Raw genomic sequence first — 24,216 nt, forward strand, 5'->3', positions numbered from 1 at the left:
GCCCATGCCCTGCCTAACCTTGTAGCGTTTGACCACGAGATCTAGCCCTTTGACTTTCCACAGATGGCTTTGACTAGTGGACCTCTTGAAGGAAATATGCCCTAGTGGCAACAATAAAGTTTTTATTTATTTCCTTATTTCATGATAAATGTTTATTATTCATGCTAGAATTGTATTAACCGGAAACTTAGTACATGTGTGAATACATAGACAAAACATAAGTGTCTAGTATGCCTCTACTTGACTAGCTCGTTTATCAAAGATGATTATGTTTCCTAACCATAGACATGTGTTGTCATTTGATGAATGGGATCACATCATTAGGAGAATGAAGTGATGGACAAGACCCATTCGTTAGCTTAGCATTATGATCATTACAGTTTCATTGCTAAATCTTTCTTTATGACTTATACATGTTCGTCAGACTATGAGATTATGCAACTCCCGAATACCACAGGAATACTTTGTGTGCTATCAAACGTCACAACGTAAATGGGTGATTATAAAGATGCTCTACAGGTGTCTCCAAAGGTATTTTTTGGGTTGGCATAGATCGAGATTAGGATTTGTCACTCCGTGTTTCAGAGAGGTATCTCTGGGCCCTCTCGTTAATTCTCATCACTATAAGCCTTGCAAGCAATGTGACTAATGAGTTAGTTGCGGGATGAGGTATTATGGAACGAGTAAAGAGACTTGCTGGTAACGAGATTGAACTAGGTATGTGATATGTCTCCAACGTATTTATAATTTATGAAGCATTCATGCTATTTTATTATCTATTTTGGATGATAACGGGCTTTATTATACACTTTTATATTACTTTTTGGACTAACCTGCTAACTGGAGGCCAGCCCATATTTCTCTTTTATTGCATGTTTCAGTATTTCAAACAAAAGGAATATCAAACGGAGTCCAAACGGAATGAAACCTTTGGGAGCGTGATTTTTGGGAAGAATATGATCCGGGAGACTTGGAGTCCACGTCAGAAGAGCCTCGATGAGGCCAGAAGATAGGAGTCCCCCCCTACTGGGCGTGCCCCCTGTCTCCTGGGCCCCTCGAGCGCCCCCCCCCCCCAACCGACTTCCTTCACCTATATAATCCCATATACCCTAAAAACATCCACGGAAAAGATAGATCGGGAGTTCCGCTGCCGCAAGCCTCTGTAACCACCAAAAGTCAATCGGGACCCTATTCCGGCACCCTGTCGGAGGGGTGTCCCTCACCAGTGGCCATCTTCATCATCATCCCAGTGATCTCCATGACGAGGAGGGAGTACTTCACCCTCGAGGCTGAGGGTATGTACCAGTAGCTATGTGTTTGATCTCTCTCTCTCTCTCTCGTGTTCTCTCTATGGCACGATCTTGATGTATCGCGAGCTTTGCTATTATAGTTGGATCTTATGATGTTTCTCCCCCTCTACTTTCTTGTGATGAATTGAGTTTTCCCTTTGAAGTTGTCTTATCGGATTGAGTCTTTAATGATTTGAGAACACTTGATGTATGTCTTGTCGTGCTTATCTGTGGTGACAATGGGATATTCACGTGATTAACTTGATGTATGTTTTGGTGATCAACTTGTGGGTTCCGTGACCTTGGGAATATATGCATAGGGGTTGGCACACATTCTTTTCTTGACTCTCCGGTAGAAACTTTGGGGCACTCTTTGAAGTACTTTGTATTGGTTGAATAGATGAATCTGAGATTGTGTGATGCATATCGTATAATCATGCCGACGGATACTTGAGGTGACAATGGAGTATCTAGGTGACATTAGGGTTTTGGTTGATTTGTGTCTTAAGGTGTTATTCTAGTATGAACTCTATGATAGATTGAGCGGAAATAATAGCTTCATGTTATTTTACTACGAACTCTTGAATAGATCGATCAAAAAGGATAACTTTGAGGTGGTTTCATACCCTACCTTTATCTTTTCGTTTGTTCTCCACTATTAGTGGCTTTGGAGTGACTCTTTGTTGCATGTTGAGGGATAGTTATATGATCCAATTATGTTATTATTGTTGAGAGAACTTGCACTAGTGAAGGTATGAACCTTAGGCCTTGTTTACTATCATTGCAATACCGTTTACGCTCACTTTTATCACTTGCTACCTTGCTGTTTTTATAATTTCAGATTACAAATACCTTTATCAACCATCCATATTGCACTTGTATCACCATCTCTTCGCCGAACTAGTGCACCTATACAATTTACCATTGTATTGGGTGCGTTGGGGACACAAGAGACTCTTTGTTATTTGGTTGAAGGGTTGCTTGAGAGAGACCATCTTCATCCTACGCCTCCTACGTATTGATAAACCTTAGGTCGCCCACTTGAGGGAAATTTGCTACTTTCCTACAAACTTGTGCACTTGCAGGCCCAACAACGTCTACAAGAAGAAGGTTGTGTAGTAGACATCAGTATGATGATACCAACGATCGAATCTTGGGCAAGTAACATACCGGGGACAAAGGGAACAACGTATGTTGTTATGTGGTTTGACCGAAAAAGATCTTCGTAGAATATGTAGGAGCCAATATGAGCATCCAAGTTCCGCTATTGGTTATTGACCGGAGATATGTCTCAGTCATGTCTACATAGTTCTCGAACCCGTAGGGTCCGCACGCTTAACGTTCGATGACGATTTGTATTATGAGTTATGTGATTTCATGAACCGAAGTTTGTTTAGAGTCCCGGATGAGGTCACGGACATGACGAGGAGTCTCAAAATGGTCGATACATAAAGATTTATATATTGGAAGGCTATATTCGGACATCAGAATGGTTCCGGAGAAGTTCAGGTTTTTCCGGAGTACCGGGAGGTTACCGGAACCACCGGGAGAAGTTATGGGCCTTATGGGCCATAAGAGGGAAGCACACCAGCCCACAAGGGGCTGGTGCACCCCCCCCCCCCTGGACAGGAGGCCGATTAGGTCTAGGAGAAGGGGGCAGCCCCCCCTTTCCTTCTCATTCTCCCTTTCCCTCTTTCCTACTCCATATGGGAGGTGGAATCCTACTAGGACTAGGGAGTCCTAGTAGGAATCCACACCTTGGCGCTCCCCTAGGGCCGGCTGCCTCTCCCTCTCCCTCCTTTATATACGAGGGAAGGGGGGCACCCTAGAACACACAAGTTGATCTTTTAGCCATGTGCGGTGCCCCCCTCCACAGTTACACACCTCGGTTATATCGTCGTAGTGCTTAGGCGAAGCCATGCGTCGGTAACATCATCATCACCGTCGCCACGCCGTCGTGCTGACGGAACTCTCCCTCAGCCTCAACTAGATCAAGACTACGAGGGACGTCATCGAGCTGAACATGGAGGTGTCGTACGTTCGGCGCTTGGATCAGTTGGTGTCGGTGTCAAAACCGGCGGATCTTAGGTAGGGGGTCCCGATCTGTGCGTCTTAGGCTGATGGTAACAGGAAGCAAGGGACACAATGTTTACCCAGGTTCGGGCCCTCTCAATGGAGGTAAAACCCTACTTCCTGCTTGATTAATATTGAAGATATGAGTAGTACAAGAGTAGATCTACCACGAGATTGTAGAGGCTAAACCCTAAGAGCTAGCCTATGATGGTATGATTGTAATTGTGATCGGCCTTCTAAGGACCATCCTCTCCGGTTCATAAAGACACCGGAGAGCTAGGGTTTACATGGAGTCGGTTACAAGGAAGGAAACATAATATCCGGATCGCCAAGCTTGTCTTCCACGCAAAGGAGAGTCCCATCCGGACACGAGCCGAAGTCCTGAGTCTTGTATCTTGACGCTTCTATAGTCCGGACGATGTATACAGTCCGGCTGTCCGGATACCCCCTTATCCAGGACTCCCTCAGTAGCCCCTGAACCAGGCTTCAATGATGATGAGTCCGGTGCGCAGTCTTGTCTTCGACATTGCAAGGCGGGTTCCTCCTTCCGAATACTCCAATGTTCCCATCATGACGAACAGTGTCCGGCACCTTCATCAATGTTGTACTCCTCGGCTTCAGTGCTTCAATAATGATCATTTCCACATGTCGAGCGAATGCGAGGAGTCAAGGCATTTTTGCATTTGCCACCCTCGGTCCTTCGGGCTAGCCGTCTATTTGATGAGACGGGGATTCTCAGATCCAATCCTCACTCTCCCTCCTTGAGCAAGCATCCAACAAAGCGCCCAGAAAAAACCATTCCAACATGCACGGTCGTCGCAGCTCTTCTGCTCGCTCCCCTTGCCCCAAGCCCGGGGACTGGGGAGAGTGTTTAGTTTCCCATAGCCGTTTGGTAAAGTTACAAACACAAGGGCTCCTCTCGCCAGCGTTAAAGTGGGCGGGGCCGAAGTATGGCGTATCACTGAGACCGGGTACCTATCCGGTACTCCCAAGAAGGCACCAGATAACTGGACTTCAGAGTGGTTTTATATTGATGATGCTCCCCTTCCGGATCCAGTCCGGACAGGACTCCCCAAATTCAGTAACACCCCGCCGAGGGCACGTCTAAGCTAGCACCCCGAGGTCCCCGAGAAGAGGATTCTAGGGAAGTACATTTCCTGATGAGCAGGATAAAGTTACTGGCCAAATCCGGACTGACGATAGTCGAGGTGATGGCAATATGCATAATGCGGGGAGTGCAACCACTTCAATATCGGAGCAATCCCATGTGGCACTACAACGGGACAGACGATGCCACCCGCTGTGGCCGTAAGGGTCCGGACTCCTCCGCCGCTCTGGCAAGGATACTGTCCAACCTGTTCAAAGGAGAAGAGGAAGAATTCCTTCATATCAAACCGCGGGACGGATTCTCCATGTACAATCCCCCAAACTGGGTAAGTCGTCATTTATTTCATCGCTTCACTTATTGTGGCGTTCTTTGCTAAAGTTACCTCCATCGATATTTCTGAGCAGGAACGGAGGAGGGACATGGAAGGAATCTCCAGCCCTTCCCTGGAGCCAGAGGACCCCGAAAGGGCCCTGGATCCGGGACTCGAAGAAGACCCAGATGCGGCCGTGGAGCTTGTCGACGGGATATTTTATCGGGCCAGCCGTGACGGCGCCCCGGTAGCTATCACAGCTGATTATCCCGGACTGTTACCTTTGTCGCGTGTAAGCCAAGCTGAAAACTCGATCCTCCAAAGAGGACTCTTTCCTGATGTCACACCTTATCCCTGATATGTCGTGCTTTTGCATAAGCGACGTTCGGAGCGCAAGGCCGAGCCCCTAGGGACCCGTCAGCCACAGGCGTCCGAATTGGGTAGGCTCAAGAGGAAGGCGACTAGAACCGACATGCCTCTACTGAGGTAAGAAAACAACCTGTCATGTAATTTGTTGTTGTTCGAAGTACAACAGTGCCCTTTGTATATCTTGGCAGGAAGAGGAGTATCCGGACTGTATCCGGAGATCGTGCCAACCACGCCTCCATCGGTCGGGCTCCAGGACCAACTTCGAGAGAGGAGGCGGACGTAGGGCCGACGCCGTGTAGTCCTCCGACAGAGGACGCAGACATGCTCTCTGCCACAAATTCGGAAGTAGAGAGCGCCATGCATCATCGGCGTCGACGGGCCGTGCTTCGCAACAACATCTTTTCTGAAGAGGCATTTAGTGCCTTCAATTCGGGAGACGCATACATCCGAGCCGCTCAAAGCGGACTCGCCCGGGCGACAGTCCAGTATACCAAAGATATACGGGTAAGAAAGTTTGATGAGCATGTATAGTAGTAGCCCCTGAGACTTGAAACGGTTGAAGCAACAGTTTTAAGTATCAATTTATGCGCAGGTTCTTGTAGATAAGAATGAGCAATTGTCTCTGGAGCTAGAGGAGTGCAAGACCCAACTAAGGGACACAAATTGCCAAGCTAGAGGAATCCCAGAAGGCCTCATATGGTAACATTTATCGTAATTATATGAAAATGCACCAGTTGGCAACTGGATGGTATGACAAATTTAACAGAAAGTTCTGTAGACAACCCCGGAGTAAATCCGGAGGGCGGGGGAAACGACGAGTCGGGTCTCCAGAGGCAACTAAAGGCTGGTGAGTGCATTCTTATGCAAGTGAAGCATGATAAGAATATGCTCCAAGATGCCAATGTTCAGTTGGATGTGGAATTAAAGGACGTCCGCACACAGCTGGCAGACTCCGTGAAGGAGAACATAAGGCTTCACCGCGGCATTTATTGTAAGTGCCTAAACGAACTGTAGCATAGTTCGTCGAGGAAGCATATTGAAAAAGTTGTGTTTGTAGGAATGCTGACGGGTCGCCCTAAGGAGGAGATGCCTGCTTCTGCAGGTGATGTACTGCAGGACCTCTCACAACTGCACGAGCGAGCTCAGCAGGTGATGCAGGGCATTGCGCAGTCTCTGTGGCCATCAAGCGCCCTACCAAATGGCATGGGGGGCTTGTGGACATGCTTCAAGGATTACGGCGGCGCTTCCGTTTATGGAAGATATCGGCCTGCCGGCAAGGTGCAAGAGAAGCATGGGCAATGGTGAAGACGCGCTACACCAAGCTGGACCCGAACCATATGGCCGAAGTTGGACCGACCGGGCCAGATGGGCAAAAAATTCCCGTGAGTCTGGTATATGACCAGGTGGCGTTAGCCACAAAGTATTCTCAACAGGATTGTAAGCTAGATAGCATGTTGGATGGTATAGAGGATGAATATAATCGGTCCAAATGACTGTGTAATTCGACGGACATAAGTAGCCCCTAGCCGGATTAAAATCGTTTGTCTTCGCGGACCTTTTTGCTTCAGCCCCCGGATCCTAAAGTCCGGGGTGTGTCCGAATACCCGCTCGGTTATACAAAACCGGAGTATGCGTGGAGACTAGGCGTAGGGGTCATAAGTGCTTGAACAGACAAGTACCCAACTAGTTATGTTATATTACATGGTTAGTAAGAAACATCTTCCAGAGAGAATAGTTCCATTAAGGGTTCCTTTCCCTGGGTAAGCATGTGTCAAGGAACATGTCCGGACTGCGAACCAAAGCGCAGGATACAAAACTTCTGGGGATAAATGTTATAATAAAGAAGACATCTTTTGTTCACCGACCGAATATTCTCTTAAGGAAACTAGCTTTCGGCTTCACCCAGTCTGAGGTACACATCCGGCTCAACCGGCAGTAACAATCGCAGAGGTGCTTCCCTTATGCCCTAGTCGAATTAACGGGAATGTATGGCATAAACACAGGAGCCAGGCAACCCAACTTGGCCATGTCTTAAGTCATATCGATGCATATAATGGTGAAGAAAAGGCACACATGGAAAAAGAAACGCATGTGCGACGGGCAAGAATCCCTGAAAGTAATTTATATTTAGCTTCCGTATAGGAAGCCCCCAGGTAAAGCTTACACATATAGTGTGGCCGGAGTAATCCGGTAGTCCATACTATATTAAATACTGTGTGAAAAGAAAAAGATCGAGAAAGGAAAAGGGAGGCAGCATAATTGAAAAAGGAGGGTTAAGCAGACGAACACTGAGTTCGGCACTAGGCGTAGAATCTCCGGAGTCTGGCCGTGTTCCATGGGTTCGGCTCGAGTCTGTTATCGGACGCATTACGTAAGCGGTACGCTCCTCTAGTGAGAACTTTGTCGATGATGAAGGGGCCTCCCCACTTGGGTTTGAGCTTGTCCTTCTTCTTCTCCGGTAAGCGTAGAACGAGTTCGCCAATATTATAAGTTTTAGCCCGCACTTCTCTGCTTTGGTATCGTCAAGCCTGTTGCTGATAGAATGCGGAACGGGCCTTAGCGACATCGCGCTCCTCCTCCAGGGCATCCAAATTATCCTGCCGATCTAACTCGGCTTCCTTCTCTTCGTACATGCGTACGCGTGGTGAATCATGCATTATGTCGCAAGGTAGTACTTCTTCCGCGTCGTATACCTAAAAAATGGTGTATATCCGGTGGTGCGATTCGGCGTGGTCCGCAGCCCCCAGAGTACGGAGTTGAGATCTTCGACCCACTGAGTATCCGACTCTGTCAAGGATCGCACTAATCTGGGTTTGATGCTGCTCATAATAAGACCGTTTGCCCGTTCGACCTGGCCATTTGTTTGAGGATGGTAGACGGAAGCATAGTCAAGCTTAATGCCCATTTTGCCGCACCAAGATTTCACCTCATCGGCCGTGAAATTTGAGCCATTATCGGTGATGATGTTGTGGGGGACACCGTATCGGTGTACAACCCCGGATATAAAGTCTATTACTGGTCCAGATTCGGCCGTTTTCATTGGTTTGGCTTCTATCCATTTGGTGAACTTGTCAACCATGACCAATAAGTAACTTTTCTTATGGCTTGCCCCTTTAAGGGGTCCAACCATATCCTACCCCCAGACCGCGAAGGGCCAAGTTATGGGGATTGTTTGGAGAGCGGTAGGGGGCATATGACTCTGATTGGCAAAGAGCTGGAAACCTACGCAGTGTTGGACAAGGTCCTGTGCGTCTGCTCGGGCTGTCGGCCAATAGAAACCTGTACGGAAGGCCTTGCTAACTAATTTTCGAGCCGCAGCGTGGTGCCCGCCCAGTCCAGCATGGATTTCAGCCAAGAGCTGCCGCCCTTCCTCTTCGGAGATGCACCTTTGGAGCACTCCAGTGGCACTTTTCTTATAGAGTTCCCCTTCATGGACTTTGTAAGATTTAGAACGCCGGACAATGCAACGTGCTTCATTCTGGTCGTCAGGGAGCTCCTGCCTATTTAGGTAGGCCAAGAAAGGCTCAGTCCACGGGGCGATGACAGCCATTATTTCGTGACTGATGATGTTATTTCGGTGGTAGAACCTCTGATTACGTCTGATAGTTCGGAATATGGGGATGTATTTGGATCCGTGCTGGTATTGCCGTACTCCCCTTCCCATACCACAGATGGCTTGAACAGCCTTTCCAGGAATATATTAGGTGGGACGGGGTCGCGTTTAGTGCCGATGCGGGCAAGGACATCTGCCGCTTGATTGTTTTCTCGAGCCACATGGTGGAATTCGAGCCTCTCGAACCAAGCTGACATTTTAAGGACGGCATTGCGATAGGCCACCATTTTCGGATCCTTGGCATCAAAGTCTTCGTTTATTTGTGATATTGCGAGGTTTGAATCCCCGCGCACTTCTAGGCGTTGAATGCCCATAGAGACTGCCATCCAAAGACCATGCAATAGAGCCTCGTATTCGGCTGCATTGTTGGAGTCTGTGTATAATATTTGGAGGACGTATTGGACCGTGTCTCCAGTGGGAGAAGTCAGGACTATGCCTACTCCCAATCCGGCCAGCATTTTAGAGCCGTCAAAGTGCATGATCCAGTTGGAGTACGCGCTGTACTCTTTAGGGAGTTCAGCTTCCTTTCATTCGGCGACGAAGTCGACTAATACTTGTGACTTGATAGCCCGCTGAGGCTTGTATGTTATGTCGAACGGGGGGAGCTCGATGGCCCATTTAGCAATCCGGCCTGTGGCATCGCGGTTATTTATTATATCGTTTAGTGGTACTTCGGAGGCCACCGTAATCGAACACTCTTGAAAGTAGTGTCGTAGCTTTCGGGATGACATGAAGACCATGTATGCTATTTTTTTTGATAGTGTGGGTATCGGGATTTGCATGGGGTGAGGACCGTGGATACGTAATAAACCGGCTTCTGTAGCGGGAATTTGTATCTGTCAACCTCCCGTTCGACGACGAGTACTGCGCTTACAACTTGATGTGTTGCAGCTATGTACAGCAGCATAGGTTCGTCGATATTTGGCACTGTTAGGACTGGATTTTTGGCCAATAAGGTCTTTATTTCATCGAGTCCGGCCGCGGCCGCATCCGTCCACGCGAAGTGTTCGGTACACCGAAGAAGGCGGTAAAGAGGCAATGCCTTTTCTCCTAACCTGGAGAAGCGGCTTAAAGCAGCCACGCATTCAGCTAGCTTCTGGATATGTTTGAGGTCTGTTGGTATAGCCAACTGCGACAAAGCTCGGATTTTTGCCGGATTAGCTTCAATTCCTCTATTGGAAACGATGAGGCCCAGCAGTTTTCTGGAGGGGACGCCGAAAACGCATTTTTCTGGATTCAGCTTGATGTCGTATGTTCGTAGGTTGTCGAACGTAAGCCTCAAGTCATCTATTAGGGTTTCGATGTGTCTTGTTTTTATGACTACGTCATCCACGTATGCCTCCACTGTTTTGCTGATTTGCTTTTCCAGGCATGTTTGAATCATGCGTTGATAGGTTGCTCTGGCATTCTTAAGCCCGAAAGGCATAGTGTTGAAGCAGAAAGGGCCGTATGGTGTTAAGAAAGCTGTTGCAGCTTGGTCGGACTCTGCCATCTTTATTTGATGGTATCCAGAGTATGCGTCGAGGAAACACAGCGAGTCGTGTCCAGCTGTGGCATCGATGATTTGATCGATGCGAGGGAGGGGAAAGGGATCCTTGGGGCAAGCCTTGTTAAGGTCTTTGAAGTCGACGCACAGGCGCCAGGATTTGTCCTTCTTTGGTACCATTACCAAGTTTGCAAGCCAATCCAGATGTTTGATATCTCTGATGAATCCGGCCTCAAGTAGCTTGGCTAGATCCTCCCCCATGGCTTGCCGTTTGGGCTCCGAAAATCGCCTTAGGGTCTGTTTAACAGGTTTGTATCCCTTCAGTATGTTAAGGCTGTGTTCAGCCAATTCGCGGGGGATGCCCGACATGTCCGATGGGTGCCAGGCGAAGATATCCCAATTCTCGCGTAAGAAGTCGCACAGTGTAGCGTCCATAGCGGGGTTCAACTGTGTCCTGATGGAACTTGTCTTCACGGGCTCCGTTGGGTGGACTTGGAATTTGATTATCTCATCTGCGGGTTTGAATGAGGTGGACTTGGGTCGTTTGTCGAGTATCACGTTGTCCCTGTCCACGGTAGCGCGCATCGTTGTTAATTCTTCTGCCGCTAGGGCTTCGGATAGTGCTTCCAAGGCTAGTGCTACGGTTTTGTTTTCGGCGCGGAGTGCGATTTCCGGATCACTAGCTAGAGTGATGATTCCATTAGGTCCGGGCATTTTGAGCTTCATATACCCGTAATGGGGTATGGCTTGAAAGCTTGCAAACGCGTCCCGCCCTAGAAGGGCGTGGTATCCGCTGTTGAAAGGAGACACTTGGAAAGTGATTTCTTTGGACCTGTAATTCTCTGGGGTACCGAATACCACATCAAGTGTGATTTTTCCCGCACACCGTGCCTCCCGACTAGGGATAATTCCCCTGAAGGTTGTGCCACTTTGTTCAATGCGGCCTTTGTCAATCTCCATCTTCTTGAGTGTTTCTTCATAGATTAGGTTTAATCGGCTTCCGCCGTCCATGAGTACTTTAGTGAGCCGAAAGCCGTCCACTATTGGACTGAGGACCAGAGCGGCCGGCGCCCGGACAGACTGGAATTGGGGTTCGTCACTGGCATTGCAGGTTATAGCAGTGTCGTTCCACGGATTTATTTTTGCCACATGGCAAATTTCAGCGGAGCTTCGATGTGCTCGCTTGCGCCTATTGTTTGAGGCAAAGGTCTCGAAGACTGTCAGTACCGCATTGTGTTCCTTGGCGGGATGTGGTTCTGCTTTATGGCTCTCGAGGAGATCCTCGCCACTCTTGGCTACCTGCCGGAGTATCCAACATGCTCTAAGGCTATGGGTCGGCGTTGCATCTGGCGTACTGTGAAGCTTACACGGACCATTGAGCCATTCTTCCAATAAGGTTCCACGCCCTGGGGTGGGTTTTGGTTTCTTGGGAATTGAGTGGGTCAACTTACGAGAGTTCGGCCGTTTAGTTCGGACAAAGGTCCTGGTGAGGGTCGTACTATCCCAAAATTCGGTTTGGGTCTTCCAGGCACTTTCCATCGCGCAGTACTTCTGTACTATGGTTGCCAAGTCCGTAAAGTGCGCTATGTCACGACGACTTATAGCATTAAGGAGTCCTTTGTTCGTGCAGTTTCTGCAGAAAAGAGAGACTACGTCCTCCTTGTGGCAGTCCTTGACTTTACTAAGAGCAAGGAGAAATTTGGCCCAGTAACGGTGTACCGTCTCCCGGGGCTCCTGCCTGATATGGGAGAGACGGATTAAGTCCAAGAGGGCGTCATTGGCTGAATCAGGATTATGATCCGATCTGACGCGCGAAGGCACGGGAAGTACCGAGCCCGACAGTTCGGGATCTAGTGTATTACCTAATCCCTTCGGCCCAACGCCCGATTCTAAGTCCGGGACCTGGGTCATGTTTTCCTTTAGGTGGGTGTTCGGCTCACTGAGTTCGGTGATCCGTACATAATTCATCCTCAAAGTTGAGGGGCAACCCACGTGTGGTTCCTCCACTACCGCTATCTCATGGGTGGCCGGCGGGGATCTAATGTCCCTCTAGTCGGGTTTAAGCCCAATCCAGTCGTAGTTCGTAGCGACTCCTAAAGCGGCGATGCGGTCCAAGAGCTCGTTAAGAGAGGAGAGCTCCATCGCATCCATCTGTTCGGCAAGCTCTGAATCAATGTGAAGGTTATGCGTGATGACCCGAGAGGCCACCGTCAGGGCGACAGCCGATGGGGCAGTCATAATGAAGCCTCCAAGCCAGAGAGTCTGGCCTACAGCTAGCGCTCCCCCAGAGGTGATGTCATCCTTGACAACGAGACGAGCCATCGAGCCTTTGCAGCGGTGACACAGAGGAACTCTCAATGAAAGCACCAATGTCGGTGTGAAAATCGGCGGATCTCGGGTAGGGGGTCCCGATCTGTGTGTCTTAGGCTGATGGTAACAGGAAGCAAGGGACACAATGTTTACCCAGGTTCGGGCCCTCTTAATGGAGGTAAACCCCTACTTCCTGCTTGATTAATATTGAAGATATGAGTAGTACAAGAGTAGATCTACCACGAGATCATAGAGGCTAAACCCTAAGAGCTAGCCTATGATGGTATGATTGTAATTGTGATCGGCCTTCTAAGGACCATCCTCTCCGGTTTATATAGACACCGGAGAGCTAGGGTTTACATGGAGTCGGTTACAAGGAAGGAAACATAATATCCGGATCACCAAGCTTGTCTTCCACGCAAAGGAGAGTCCCATCCAGACACGAGCCGAAGTCCTGAGTCTTGTATCTTGATGCTTCTATTGTCCGGACGATGTATACAGTCCGGCTGTCCGGATACCCCCTTATCCAGGACTCCCTCAGTTAGATCGCGAAGATGTTCGACTACATCAACCACGTTACTAAATGCTTCCGCGTTGGGTCTACGAGGGTACGCGGACACACTCTCCCCTCTCATAGCTATGCATATCCTAGATAGATCTTGCGTGATCGTAGGAATTTTTTCGAATTTACCGTGTTCCCCAATAGTGGCATCCGAGCCAGGTCTATGCGTAGATGTTATATGCACGAGTAGAACACAAATGAGTTGTGGGCGATAACAGTCATACTTCTTACCACCAACGTCTTACTTTGATTCGGCAGTATTGTTGGATGAAGCGGCCCGGACCGACATTACATGACCACATTCATGAGACTGGTTCTACCGACGTGCTTTTGCACACAGGTGGCTAGCGGGTGTCAGTTTCTCCAACGTTAGTTGAAACGAGTTTGACTGTGGCTGGTCCTTGTTGAAGGTTAAAACAACACACTTGGGGAAAAATCGTTGTGGTTTTGATGCGTAGGTAAGAACGGTTCTTGCTAGAAGCCCGTAGCAGCCACGTAAAACATGCAACAACAAAGTAGAGGACGTCTAACTTGTTTTTGCAGGGCTTGTTGTGATGTGATATGGTCAAGACATGACGTGATATAAATTGTTGTATGAGATGATCATGTTTTGTAACAGAGTTATCGGCAACTGGCAGGAGCCACATGGTTGTCGCTTTATTGTATGCAATGCAATCACCATGTAATTGTTTTACTTTATCACTAAGCGGTAGCGATAGTCGTAGAAACAATAGTTGGCGAGACGACAATGATGCTGCGATGGAGATCAAGGTGTCGCGCCGGTGACGATGGAGATCATGACGATGCTTCGGTGATGGAGATCATGAGCACAAGATGATGATGGACATATCATGTCACATATTTTGATTGCATGTGATGTTTATCTTTTATATTCTTATTTTGCTTAGTTCGGCGGTAGCATTATAAGATGATCCCTTACTAAAATTTCAAGGTATAAGTGTTCTCCCTGAGTATGCACCGTTGTGAAAGTTCTTCATGCCGATACACCACGTGATGATCGGGTGTGATAAGCTCTACGTTCACATACAACGGGTGCAAGCCAGTTTTGGACACGCAGAATACTCGGGTTAAACTTGACGAGCCTAGAATATGCCGATATGGCCTCGGAACACTGGAGACCGAAAGGTCGAGCGTGAATCATATAGTAGATATGATCAACATAGTGATGTTCACCATTGAAAACTACTCCATCTCACGTGATGATCGGACATGGTTTAGTTGATTTGGATCACGTGATCATTTAGATGACTAGAGGGATGTCTATCTAAGTGGGGGTTCTTAAGTAATATGATTAATTGAACTTTAATTTATCATGAACTTAGTCCTGATAGTATTTTGCAAATTATGTTGTAGATCAATAGCTCGCGTTGTAGATTCACTATGTTTTTATATGTTCCTAGAGAAAACTAAGTTGACAAATGATAGTAGCAATGACGCGGACTGGGTCCGTGATCCGAGGTTTATCCTCATTGCTGCATAGAAGAATTATGTCCTTGATGCACCGCTAGGTGACAGACCTATTGCAGGAGCAGATGCCGATGTTATGAACGTTAGGCTAGCTCAATATGATGACTACTTGATAGTTTACTGCACCATGCTTTACGGCTTAGAACCAGGACTTCACAAAGTTTTGAACGCCACGGAGCATATGAGATGTTCCAAGAGCTGAAATTGGTATTTCAGACTCATGCCCATGTCAAAAGGTATGAGACCTCTGACATGTACTTTGCCTAAAAGATGGAGGAGAATTGCTCAGCTAGTGAGCATGTGCTTAGAATGTCTAGGTAGTACAATCGCTTGAATCAAGTGGGAGTTAATCTTCCAGATAAGATAGTGATTGATAGAGTTCTCTAGTCACCATCACCAAGTTACTAGAACTTCGTGATGAACTATAGTATGCAAGGGATGACGAAAACGATTCTCGAGCTCTTCGTGATGCTAAAATCGATGAAGGTAGAAATCAAGAAAAAGCATCAAGTGTTGATGATTAAACAAGACCACTAGTTTCAAGAAAAGGGCAAAGGAAGAAAGGGAACTTCAAGAAGAATGGAAATCAAGTTGTCACTCCCATGAAGAAGCCCAAAGCTAGACCTAAGCCTGAAACTGAGTGCTTCTACTGAAAGGAAATGGTCACTAGAGCGGAACTACCCCAAATATTTGGCGGATAAGAAGGATGGCAAAGTGAACAAAGGTATATTTGATATACAGATTATTGATGTGTACTTTACTAGTGTTCATAGCAACCCCTGGGTATTTGATACCGGTTCAGTTGCTAAAATTAGTAATACAAAACGGGACTTGCAGAATGAACAGAGACTAGTTAAGGGTGAAGTGATGATGTGTGTTAGAAGTGGTTCCAAGATTGATATGATCATCATCGCACACTCCCTATACTTTCGAGATTAGTGTTGAACCTAAAATAAATGTTATTTGGCGTTTGCGTTGAGCATGAATATGATTAGATCATGTTTATTGCAATATGGTTATTCATTTAAGACAGAGAATAATTGTTATTCTGTTTACATGAATAAAACCTTCTATGGTCATACACCCAATGTTGATGGTTTATTGAATCTCGATCGTGGTAATACACATATTCATAATATATTGATGCCAAAAGATGCAAAGTTGATAATGACAGTGCAACTTATTTGTGGCACTACCGTTTAGGTCATATCGGTGTAAAGTGCACAAAGAAACTCCATGCTGATGGGATTTTGGAATCACTTGATTATGAATCACTTGGTGATTGCGAACCGTGCCTCATGGGCAAGATGACTAAAACTCCGTTCTGCAGAACAATGGAACGAGCTACTGGCTTACTGGAAATAATACATACCGATGTATGCGGTCCAATGAGTGTTGAGGCTTGTGGCGGGTATCATTATTTTCTTACCTTCATAGATGATTTGAGCAGCTATGGGTATATCCACTTAATGAAACACAAGTCTGAAACATTTGAAAAGTTCAAAGAATTTCATAGTGAAGTGGAGAATCATCGTAACAAGAAAATAAAAGTTTCTATGATCTGATCATGGAGGAGAATTTTTGAGTTAAGAGTTTGGCCTTCATTTAAAACAATGTGGAATAGTTTCACAGCTCACGTCACCAGGAACACTACAGCGTAATGGTGTGTCCGTACGTCGTAACCACACTTTATTAGATATGGTGCAATCTATGATGTCTCTTACCAATTTACCACTATCGTTTTGGGATTATGCATTAGAGACAGATGCATTCACGTTAAATAGGGCACCATAAAAAAATTCCGTTGAGATGACACCTTATGAACTATGGTTTGGCAAGAAACCCTAAGATGTCGTTTCTTAAAGTTTGGGGCTGCGATGCTTATGTAAAAAAGCTTCAACCTGATAAGCTCGAACTCAAATCAGAGAAATGTGTCTTCATAGGATACCTAAAGGAGACTGTTGGGTACACCTTCTATCACAGATCCGAAGGCAAGATATTTGTTGCTAATAATGGATCCTTTCCAGAGAAGGAGTTTCTCTCGAAAGAAGTGAGTGGGAGGAAAGTAGAACTTGATGAGGTAATTGTACCTTCTCTCGAATTGTAAAGTAGCTCATCACTGAAATCAGTTCCAGTGATGCCTACACCAATTAGTGAGGAAGTTAATGATGATGATCATGAAACTTCAGATCAAGTTACTACCGAACCTCGTAGATCAACCAGAGTACGATTCGCACCAGAGTGGTACGGTAATCCTGTTCTGGAAGTCATGTTAATAGACCATGATGAACCTACGAACTATGAGGAAGCGAAGATGAGCCCAGATTCCGCAAAAAGGCTTGAGGCCATGAAATCTGAGATGGGATCCATGTATGAGAACAAAGTATAGACTTTGGTTGGCTTGCCCGATGATCCGCAAGCCATTGAGAATAAATGGATCTTCAATAGGAATACGGACACTGATAGTAGTGTTTTTTTAGGGATTAATGACATTGGGAGAGGCTCCCACTGACTTTGTATTAACTCAGACTACACCAGTTACATAATTACAAGGGTGGGATTACGGCCCCCAGGCCATAGCTATGGCTATGCAGAAGAGGAAAATAGGCAGGTAAGCACAACTAAAGCAAGCTAAAAAGAGTTAAGTCACAGCCCTTGGAGGAACGTGGAGATGAAGGGATGTAGGTACTGTTTACAATTATGCATAAGCAGTCCCATCAAGTCCTTGAAACGTGCCAACCAAGAGTCAAAGGAGTGTGGCACCCTTCTAAAGTGCTCATTGTTTCTTTCTTTCCAGATACTCCAAGCAGCCAGCATGAAAATGTCCATGAAGAGGGGGTAGCTCCACCGCTGCTTGCCAGCATGCATCAGTCTAAGACGATTACCATCACTTGGACAAATGATCCCCAGCTTGGCCCAGCAGAGCGCATTAAAGGGGCAGTGGAAAAAGAGGTGTTCCACCATCTCTTCAGGGGGTCGATCACATAGCAAGCAGGCATAATTATTGTTTTGGATGTTGTAGTGACGACGCTTGAGCATGTTCCTTGTGTTAAAGCGATCAACCAAGAGAAGCCAGCAGAACATGTTAAATTTGATGGGGCTTTTGGCCTTCCATAGCCACACAGATGCCTCGTCAACCTCAACCTCTCTAAAGCAGTGCGTGTAGTACACGCTAGAGGAGAGCCGATTTGCGATCGAGCAGGCCCAAACATCTTTCTCCTTTGGCAGTATTGCAACATGCGCGCACTGGCCTTGGATCACCCTGATCTCATCGCGGGCCAAGATGTTGACTACAATGAGATTTTCTCACTCGTAGCGATGCTTAAGTCTGTCTGAATCATGTTAGCAATTTCCACATTTGATGAAATCTGGCAAATGGATGTCAAAACTGCATTCCTTAATGGATTTCTTAAAGAAGAGTTGTATATGATGCAACAAGAAGGTTTTGTCAATCCTAAAGGTGGTAACAAAGTGTGCAAGCTCCAGCGATCCATCTATGGACTGGTACAAGCATCTCGGAGTTGGAATATACACTTTGATGAGTTGATCAAAGCATATAGTTTTACACATACTTGAAGCGAAGCCTGTATTTACAAGAAAGTGAGTGGGAGCACTACATTTTTTTTCTGATAAGTATATGTGAAAGCCATATTGTTGATCGGAAATGATGTAGAATTTTCTGGAAAGCATAAAGGAGTGTTTGAAAGGAGTTTTTCAAAGAAAGATCTCTGTGAAGCTGCTTACATATTTAGCATCAGGATCTATAGAGATAGATCAAAACGCTTGATAAGTTTTTTCATTGAGTACATACCTTGACAAGATTTTGGAGTAGTTCAAAATGGAACAGACAAAGAAGGAGTTCTTGCATGTATTGCAAGGTGTGAAATTGAGTAAAGACTCAAAATCCGACCACGACGGAAAATAGAAAGAGAATGAAAAGTCATTCCCTATGCCTCAGTAATAGGTTCTATAAAGTATGCTATGATGTGTACCAGATCTATTGTGTACCTCACCATGAGTTTGACAAGAGGGTACAATAGTGATCCAGGAGTGGATCATTGGACAGCGGTCAAAATTATCCTTAGTGGAATAAGGATATGTTTCTCGGTTATGGAAGTGATAAAAAGGTTTGTCGTAAAGGGTTACATCGATACAAGCTTTGACACTGATCCAGATGACTCTAAGTCTCAATCTGGATACATATTGAAAGTGGGAGCAATTAGCTAGAGTAGCTCTGTGCAGAGCATTGTAGACATCGAAATTTTCAAAATACATACGGATCTGAATATGGCAGACCCGTTGACTATACTTCTCTCACAAGCAAAACATGATCACACCTAAGTACTTCTTTGGGTATTAATCACATAGCGATGTGAACTAGATTATTAACTCTAGTAAACCCTTTGGGTGTTGGTCACATGGCGATGTGAACTATGGGTGTTAATCACATGACGATGTGATCTATCAGTTTTAAGTCACATGGTGATGTGAACTAGATTATTGACTCTAGTGCAAGTGGGATACTGAAGGAAATATGCCCTAGAGGCAATAATAAAGTTATTATTTATTTCCTTATTTCATGATAAATGTTTATTATTCATTCTAGAATTGTATGAATCGGAAACTTAGTACATGTGTGAATACATAGACAAAACATAAGTGTCCCTAGTATGCCTCTACTTGACTAGCTCGTTTATCAAAGATAGTTATGTTTCCTAACCATAGACATGGGTTGTCATTTGATGAACGGGATCACATCATTAGAAGAATTATGTGATGGACAAGACCCATTCGTTAGCTTAGCATTATGATCGTTACAGTTTCATTGCTACTGCTTTCTTCATGACTTATACATGTTCCTTAGACTATGAGATTATGCAACTCCCGAATATCGAAGGAACACTTTGTGTCCTATCAAATGTCACAACGTAAATGGGTGATTATAAAGATGCTCTAGAGGTGTCTCCGAGGGTATTTTCTGGGTTGGCATAGATCGAGATTAGGATTTGTCACTCCATGTTTTGGAGAGGTATCTCTGGGCCCTCTCGGTAATGCTCATCACAATAATCCTTGCAAGCAATGTGATTAATGAGTTAGTTGCAGGATGAAAAATTATGGAACGAGTAAAGAGAGTTGCCGGTAACGAGATTGAACTAGGTATGATGATACTGATGACCGAATCTCGGGCAAGTAACCTACCGATGACAAAGGGAACAACGTATGTTGTTATGCGGTTTGACCAATAAAGATTTTCATAGAATATGTAGGAGCCAATATGAGCATCCAGGTTCCGCTATTCGTTATTGACCGAAGATATGTCTCGGTCATGTCTACATAGTTCTCGAACCCGTAGGGTCCGCACGCTTAACGTTCGATGACGATTTGTATTATGAGTTATGTGATTTGATGAACCGAAGTTTGTTCGGAGTCCTGGATGAGATCACAGACATGACGAGGAGTCTCGAAATGGTCGAGACATAAAGATTGATATATTGTAAGGCTATATTAGGACATGGGAATGGTTCCGACGAAGTTCGGGTATTTTTCTGAAGTACCGGGAGGTTAACGGAACCCCCAGGGAGAAGTTGTGGGCCTTATGGGCCATAAGAGGGAAGCACACTGGCCCACTAGGGGCTGGTGCCCCCCCCCCCTTGGACAGGAGGCCTATTAGGACTAGGAGAAGGGGGTCGGCCCCCCTTTCCTTCTCCTTCGCCCTTCCCCCTTTCCTACTCCTTGTGGGAGGTGTGGAATCCTACTAGGACTAGGGAGTCCTAGTAGGACTCCACACCTTGGCGCTCCCCAGGGCCGACTGCCACTCCCTCTCCCTCCTTTATATACGGGGGTAGGGTGCACCCTAGAACACACAAGTTGATCTTTTAGCCGTGTGCGGTGCCCCCCTCCACAGTTACACACCTCGGTTATATCATCACAGTACTTAGTCGAAGCCCCACGTCGGTAACATCATCATCATAGTCGCCACGCCGTCGTGCTGACGGAACTCTTCCTCGGCCTCAACTGGATCAAGAGTACGAGAGACGTCATCGAGCTGAACGTGTGCTGAACGGGGAGGTGCCGTACATTCGGTGCTTGGATCGGTTGGATCGCGAAGACGTTCGACTACATCAACCGCTTTACTAAACGCTTCCGCTTTCGGTCTACGAGGGTACATGGATGCACTCTCCCCTCTCGTAGCTATGCATCTCCTAGATAGATCTTGCGATGACCGTAGGAATTTTTTTGAAATTACCGCGTTCCCCAACAACTCTCCACCCGATTGTGTTTGGTCAGCCCATAGGAACACTTGGGAGCAACATCCGGGCCAAACCCACAGCTAGATCCCCTCTGTGTAGACCCGACGCGGCCGTTTCCCCCTCCAGGTGCCGGCGGCGGCGGCGTCCATGAGGGGTGCCACACCCTGGAGACGCATGCCGCCTCTACAGACATGCCACCACACTGTACGACATGTATGAGGGCCCGGTGCGACGCTCCGGTGGCATTGCTACCCCCAGGGCCCCCGCCCCGCCTAACCTTGTAGCATTTGATCACGAGATCTAGCCCTTTGAATTTCCACAGACGGGCTTTGACCACTGGACCTCTCCACCCGGTTGTGTTAGGTCAGCCCATAGGAACACTTGGGAGCAACATCCGGGCCAAACCCACAGCAAGATCCCCTCCATGTAGACCCGACGCAGCCGTTTTCCCTCTCGAGGTGGCGGCGGCGGCGCCGTCCGTGAGGGGGCCACACCCTGGAGACGTGTGCTGCCTCTTCGGACATGCCACCACACCACCTGGTTGTGGTAGGTCATCCCATAGAAACACGTGGGAGCAACGTCCCCTCCGTATAAACCCGATGTGGCTGTTCCCCCCTTCCATGTGCGGGTGGCGGCGCCATCCTTGCGGGGGGCCCTCCCCGGACGTGAGGGGGGTCACACTCCGAAGACGCATGCCGGACGTTTGCAACCGCCACAACACTTCTGTCGGCATAGCTGTTTTTGATTTTAATAAAGTATAAGAACCTGTATTCAAAAGAACATGACGGAACATTATTAACGTACTCGAAAAAAAAATACAAACTACATATATATAGACATGCTACATGTAAGTAAATCAAATAATAATACATAAACAAATAATGTATGTATGTTTATATTTACACATGCTACATGTAAGTTAATAAAATAATAGTACATAAAAAATTATATATGAAAACGAAAAAAAATATACTATGCCGACGGCACTGCCGTCAGCATAGCTATGGCCAGGGCTTAGGCGGGCGGTGCGCCGCTGATCGGTGACGTGGCATATATGCCGACGGCAGCCGTCGGCATATACGTGGTTGGTGCGCCCCGGATCGGTGACGTGGCATTCGTGCCTATGCCGACGGCCGCCCGTCTCCACGTCAGCATAGTTCGGACGCCGTTAGCAGCCCGTTACGAGCAGGCTCGCCGGGCCCACAAGTATGCCGACGGCCTGTTCTCCTTCTTTTTTGCCTAGTCTTGAAGATTTCTTTAGTGGAGTTCTTTTGGGGTACATTGCAAAAGGTAGTGTTAAGATTTTTGACAATTTTCCACTAGGATTAAGTGGGTCAGGATTCCTTTCTTTGGAAACCCTTATTCAAATCTTGTAATCTAGTACTTCTTCTTACCAGGATCTCAACAAAAGGAGTCCTTTTTTTTCCTTTTCCTTGCAAATGTTCTGTTTAACATCCATGTTATTTGATATGCATATAGTCGATGATGATACAATTCTACGCTGGTGGAGTGGCCTTGATATGGAAAAACATTAGGTTGAGTGGTAGAACACTGGATTAGGCATTTTTAATAATATACTCCCTCCGTTTCTAAATATTTGTGTTTTTAGAAATTTCGAATGGAGTATCACATACGGATATATATAGACATATTTTAGAGTGTAGATTCATTCATTTTGTTCCGTATGTAGTCACTTATTGAAATCTTTAAGACAAATATTTAGGAACGAAGGGAGTATAAGTTATTGTAGTGTCTGTGTAATAAGTCATTTTAATGGTTATTTTTCTTAGAAAATAATAGGTAAACATCACACATCACAATTTAGCAACCAAAAAGTAAGCAATATTATGTTTCTCTCTCTAATATAATTGAGGACCTGGGCCAACTCTCTCTCTCTCTCGATCGGTTAACTGAGCTAAAATGAGCCAAATGATGCACTATGCCACTACTGTGTTGACTGTTTTCTCCGTAGTCAGCAACCTACCGAATGAACCTTGATTGCCCTCTACTCCTTGTTGCAATCTAATCTCCTTCCTGTGTTCTACTATAGTGAGGTGGTTGGTCCATCCCCTTCTGTATCTGGTTCTATTATGTCCCACCTCTGGACCGAAAAATGAGCACCCTCGCAAACACGCATACACGTGGAAACATCGGGGCTGAGCTGGATAACTGGAGGCATCCAGGCAGGCCCCAGGAAGATCTGATGAAGAGAGAGGAGAAAATAACCCGGGTTCATGTGTGGCTGCATACACCGCATGCGTCCGTCGTCCGGAAGCGTGTAGAGATGAGAGCCCACAGGCGTGTCGCTCTCCAGACTCCGACGGCCGGCCCGGGAGCGAATGAGCTGAGCCTGGGCGACGCCCCAGCGCGGCCAGCTACCCCGTACCGCGCCGTGGTGGAACCTTCTCAACAGAAAGTAGTAGTAATCCTCTAGCGTTGCCACCGCGGTGGCCGCGTCAGGATCGATCGACGGAACTGGAGGCCAGCAGCAGCAGCGCGCGTAGGTGCACGCTGCCACCGGATCCGCCAACCTGGGTGGTGATGGGTGTGGGGCCGTGGGCAGAGTGAGTGATGACGCAACGTAACCGGATATGATACGGTGATAATAGGCGGACTGGTAGATTCCGTGCCCGGTCGACTGTCGTCACCGCTGACGAGCCGCTCGCGTGTGCTTTGCCTGCTCCTGAATCTCCGGATAGGGACGGGGGAATCTCTCTATATAGAGCTACTGTACTTATGTACGGACTATCACCGGAGTACATGTGTGGAGCTGAGGCCTGAGGGACTTGGAATTTTTGGGCGTGGAAAAAGAAGGAGTTTTACGGCGCCTTTTGGTAGATCGATCGGGTTCACGCCGTACTGGAGAAGCAGAGATCAATATGTCGACAGACAAGGCGGATTGAACGTACTACGTATATTGACGTCTCAGCCGATAGTACGAGCGTAACTTTTGTTGAGAATCGCCTGTCAGAGACGCTACCTCTCTTTTCTTGTCTGAGCTTCAGAGTCACAACTTTCCTGTGGAACAATCGTAGACACGGGTGTCTGTGGTCAAGGTCAGGACTCAGGACTGTGTGGTCAATCTTTTTCTTTTTCTTTTTGACGGGACTGTGTGGTCAATCGAAACAACAAAGACGATGGGCTACTTAACGATGCGGTGCCACGCGACCCGAACGTACCAAGTTTCATGTCCAGAGGTGGCGGCCTATCTACTCATGGGCCACAAGATGTAGCCCAGTTGCTTCAAACTGTGGCAAGCCCATGTAGCTAGAAATTTCGTCCGTCCAAGGATGAGAGCGCGCCACTTGTCATTTGAGGTTGCCATGCCCCGAGCAAAATTAGGGGTGCCTTATATTT

This window comes from Triticum dicoccoides, chromosome 3B (assembly GCF_002162155.2).
Source record: "Triticum dicoccoides isolate Atlit2015 ecotype Zavitan chromosome 3B, WEW_v2.0, whole genome shotgun sequence".
Lineage (NCBI taxonomy): Eukaryota > Viridiplantae > Streptophyta > Magnoliopsida > Poales > Poaceae > Triticum > Triticum dicoccoides.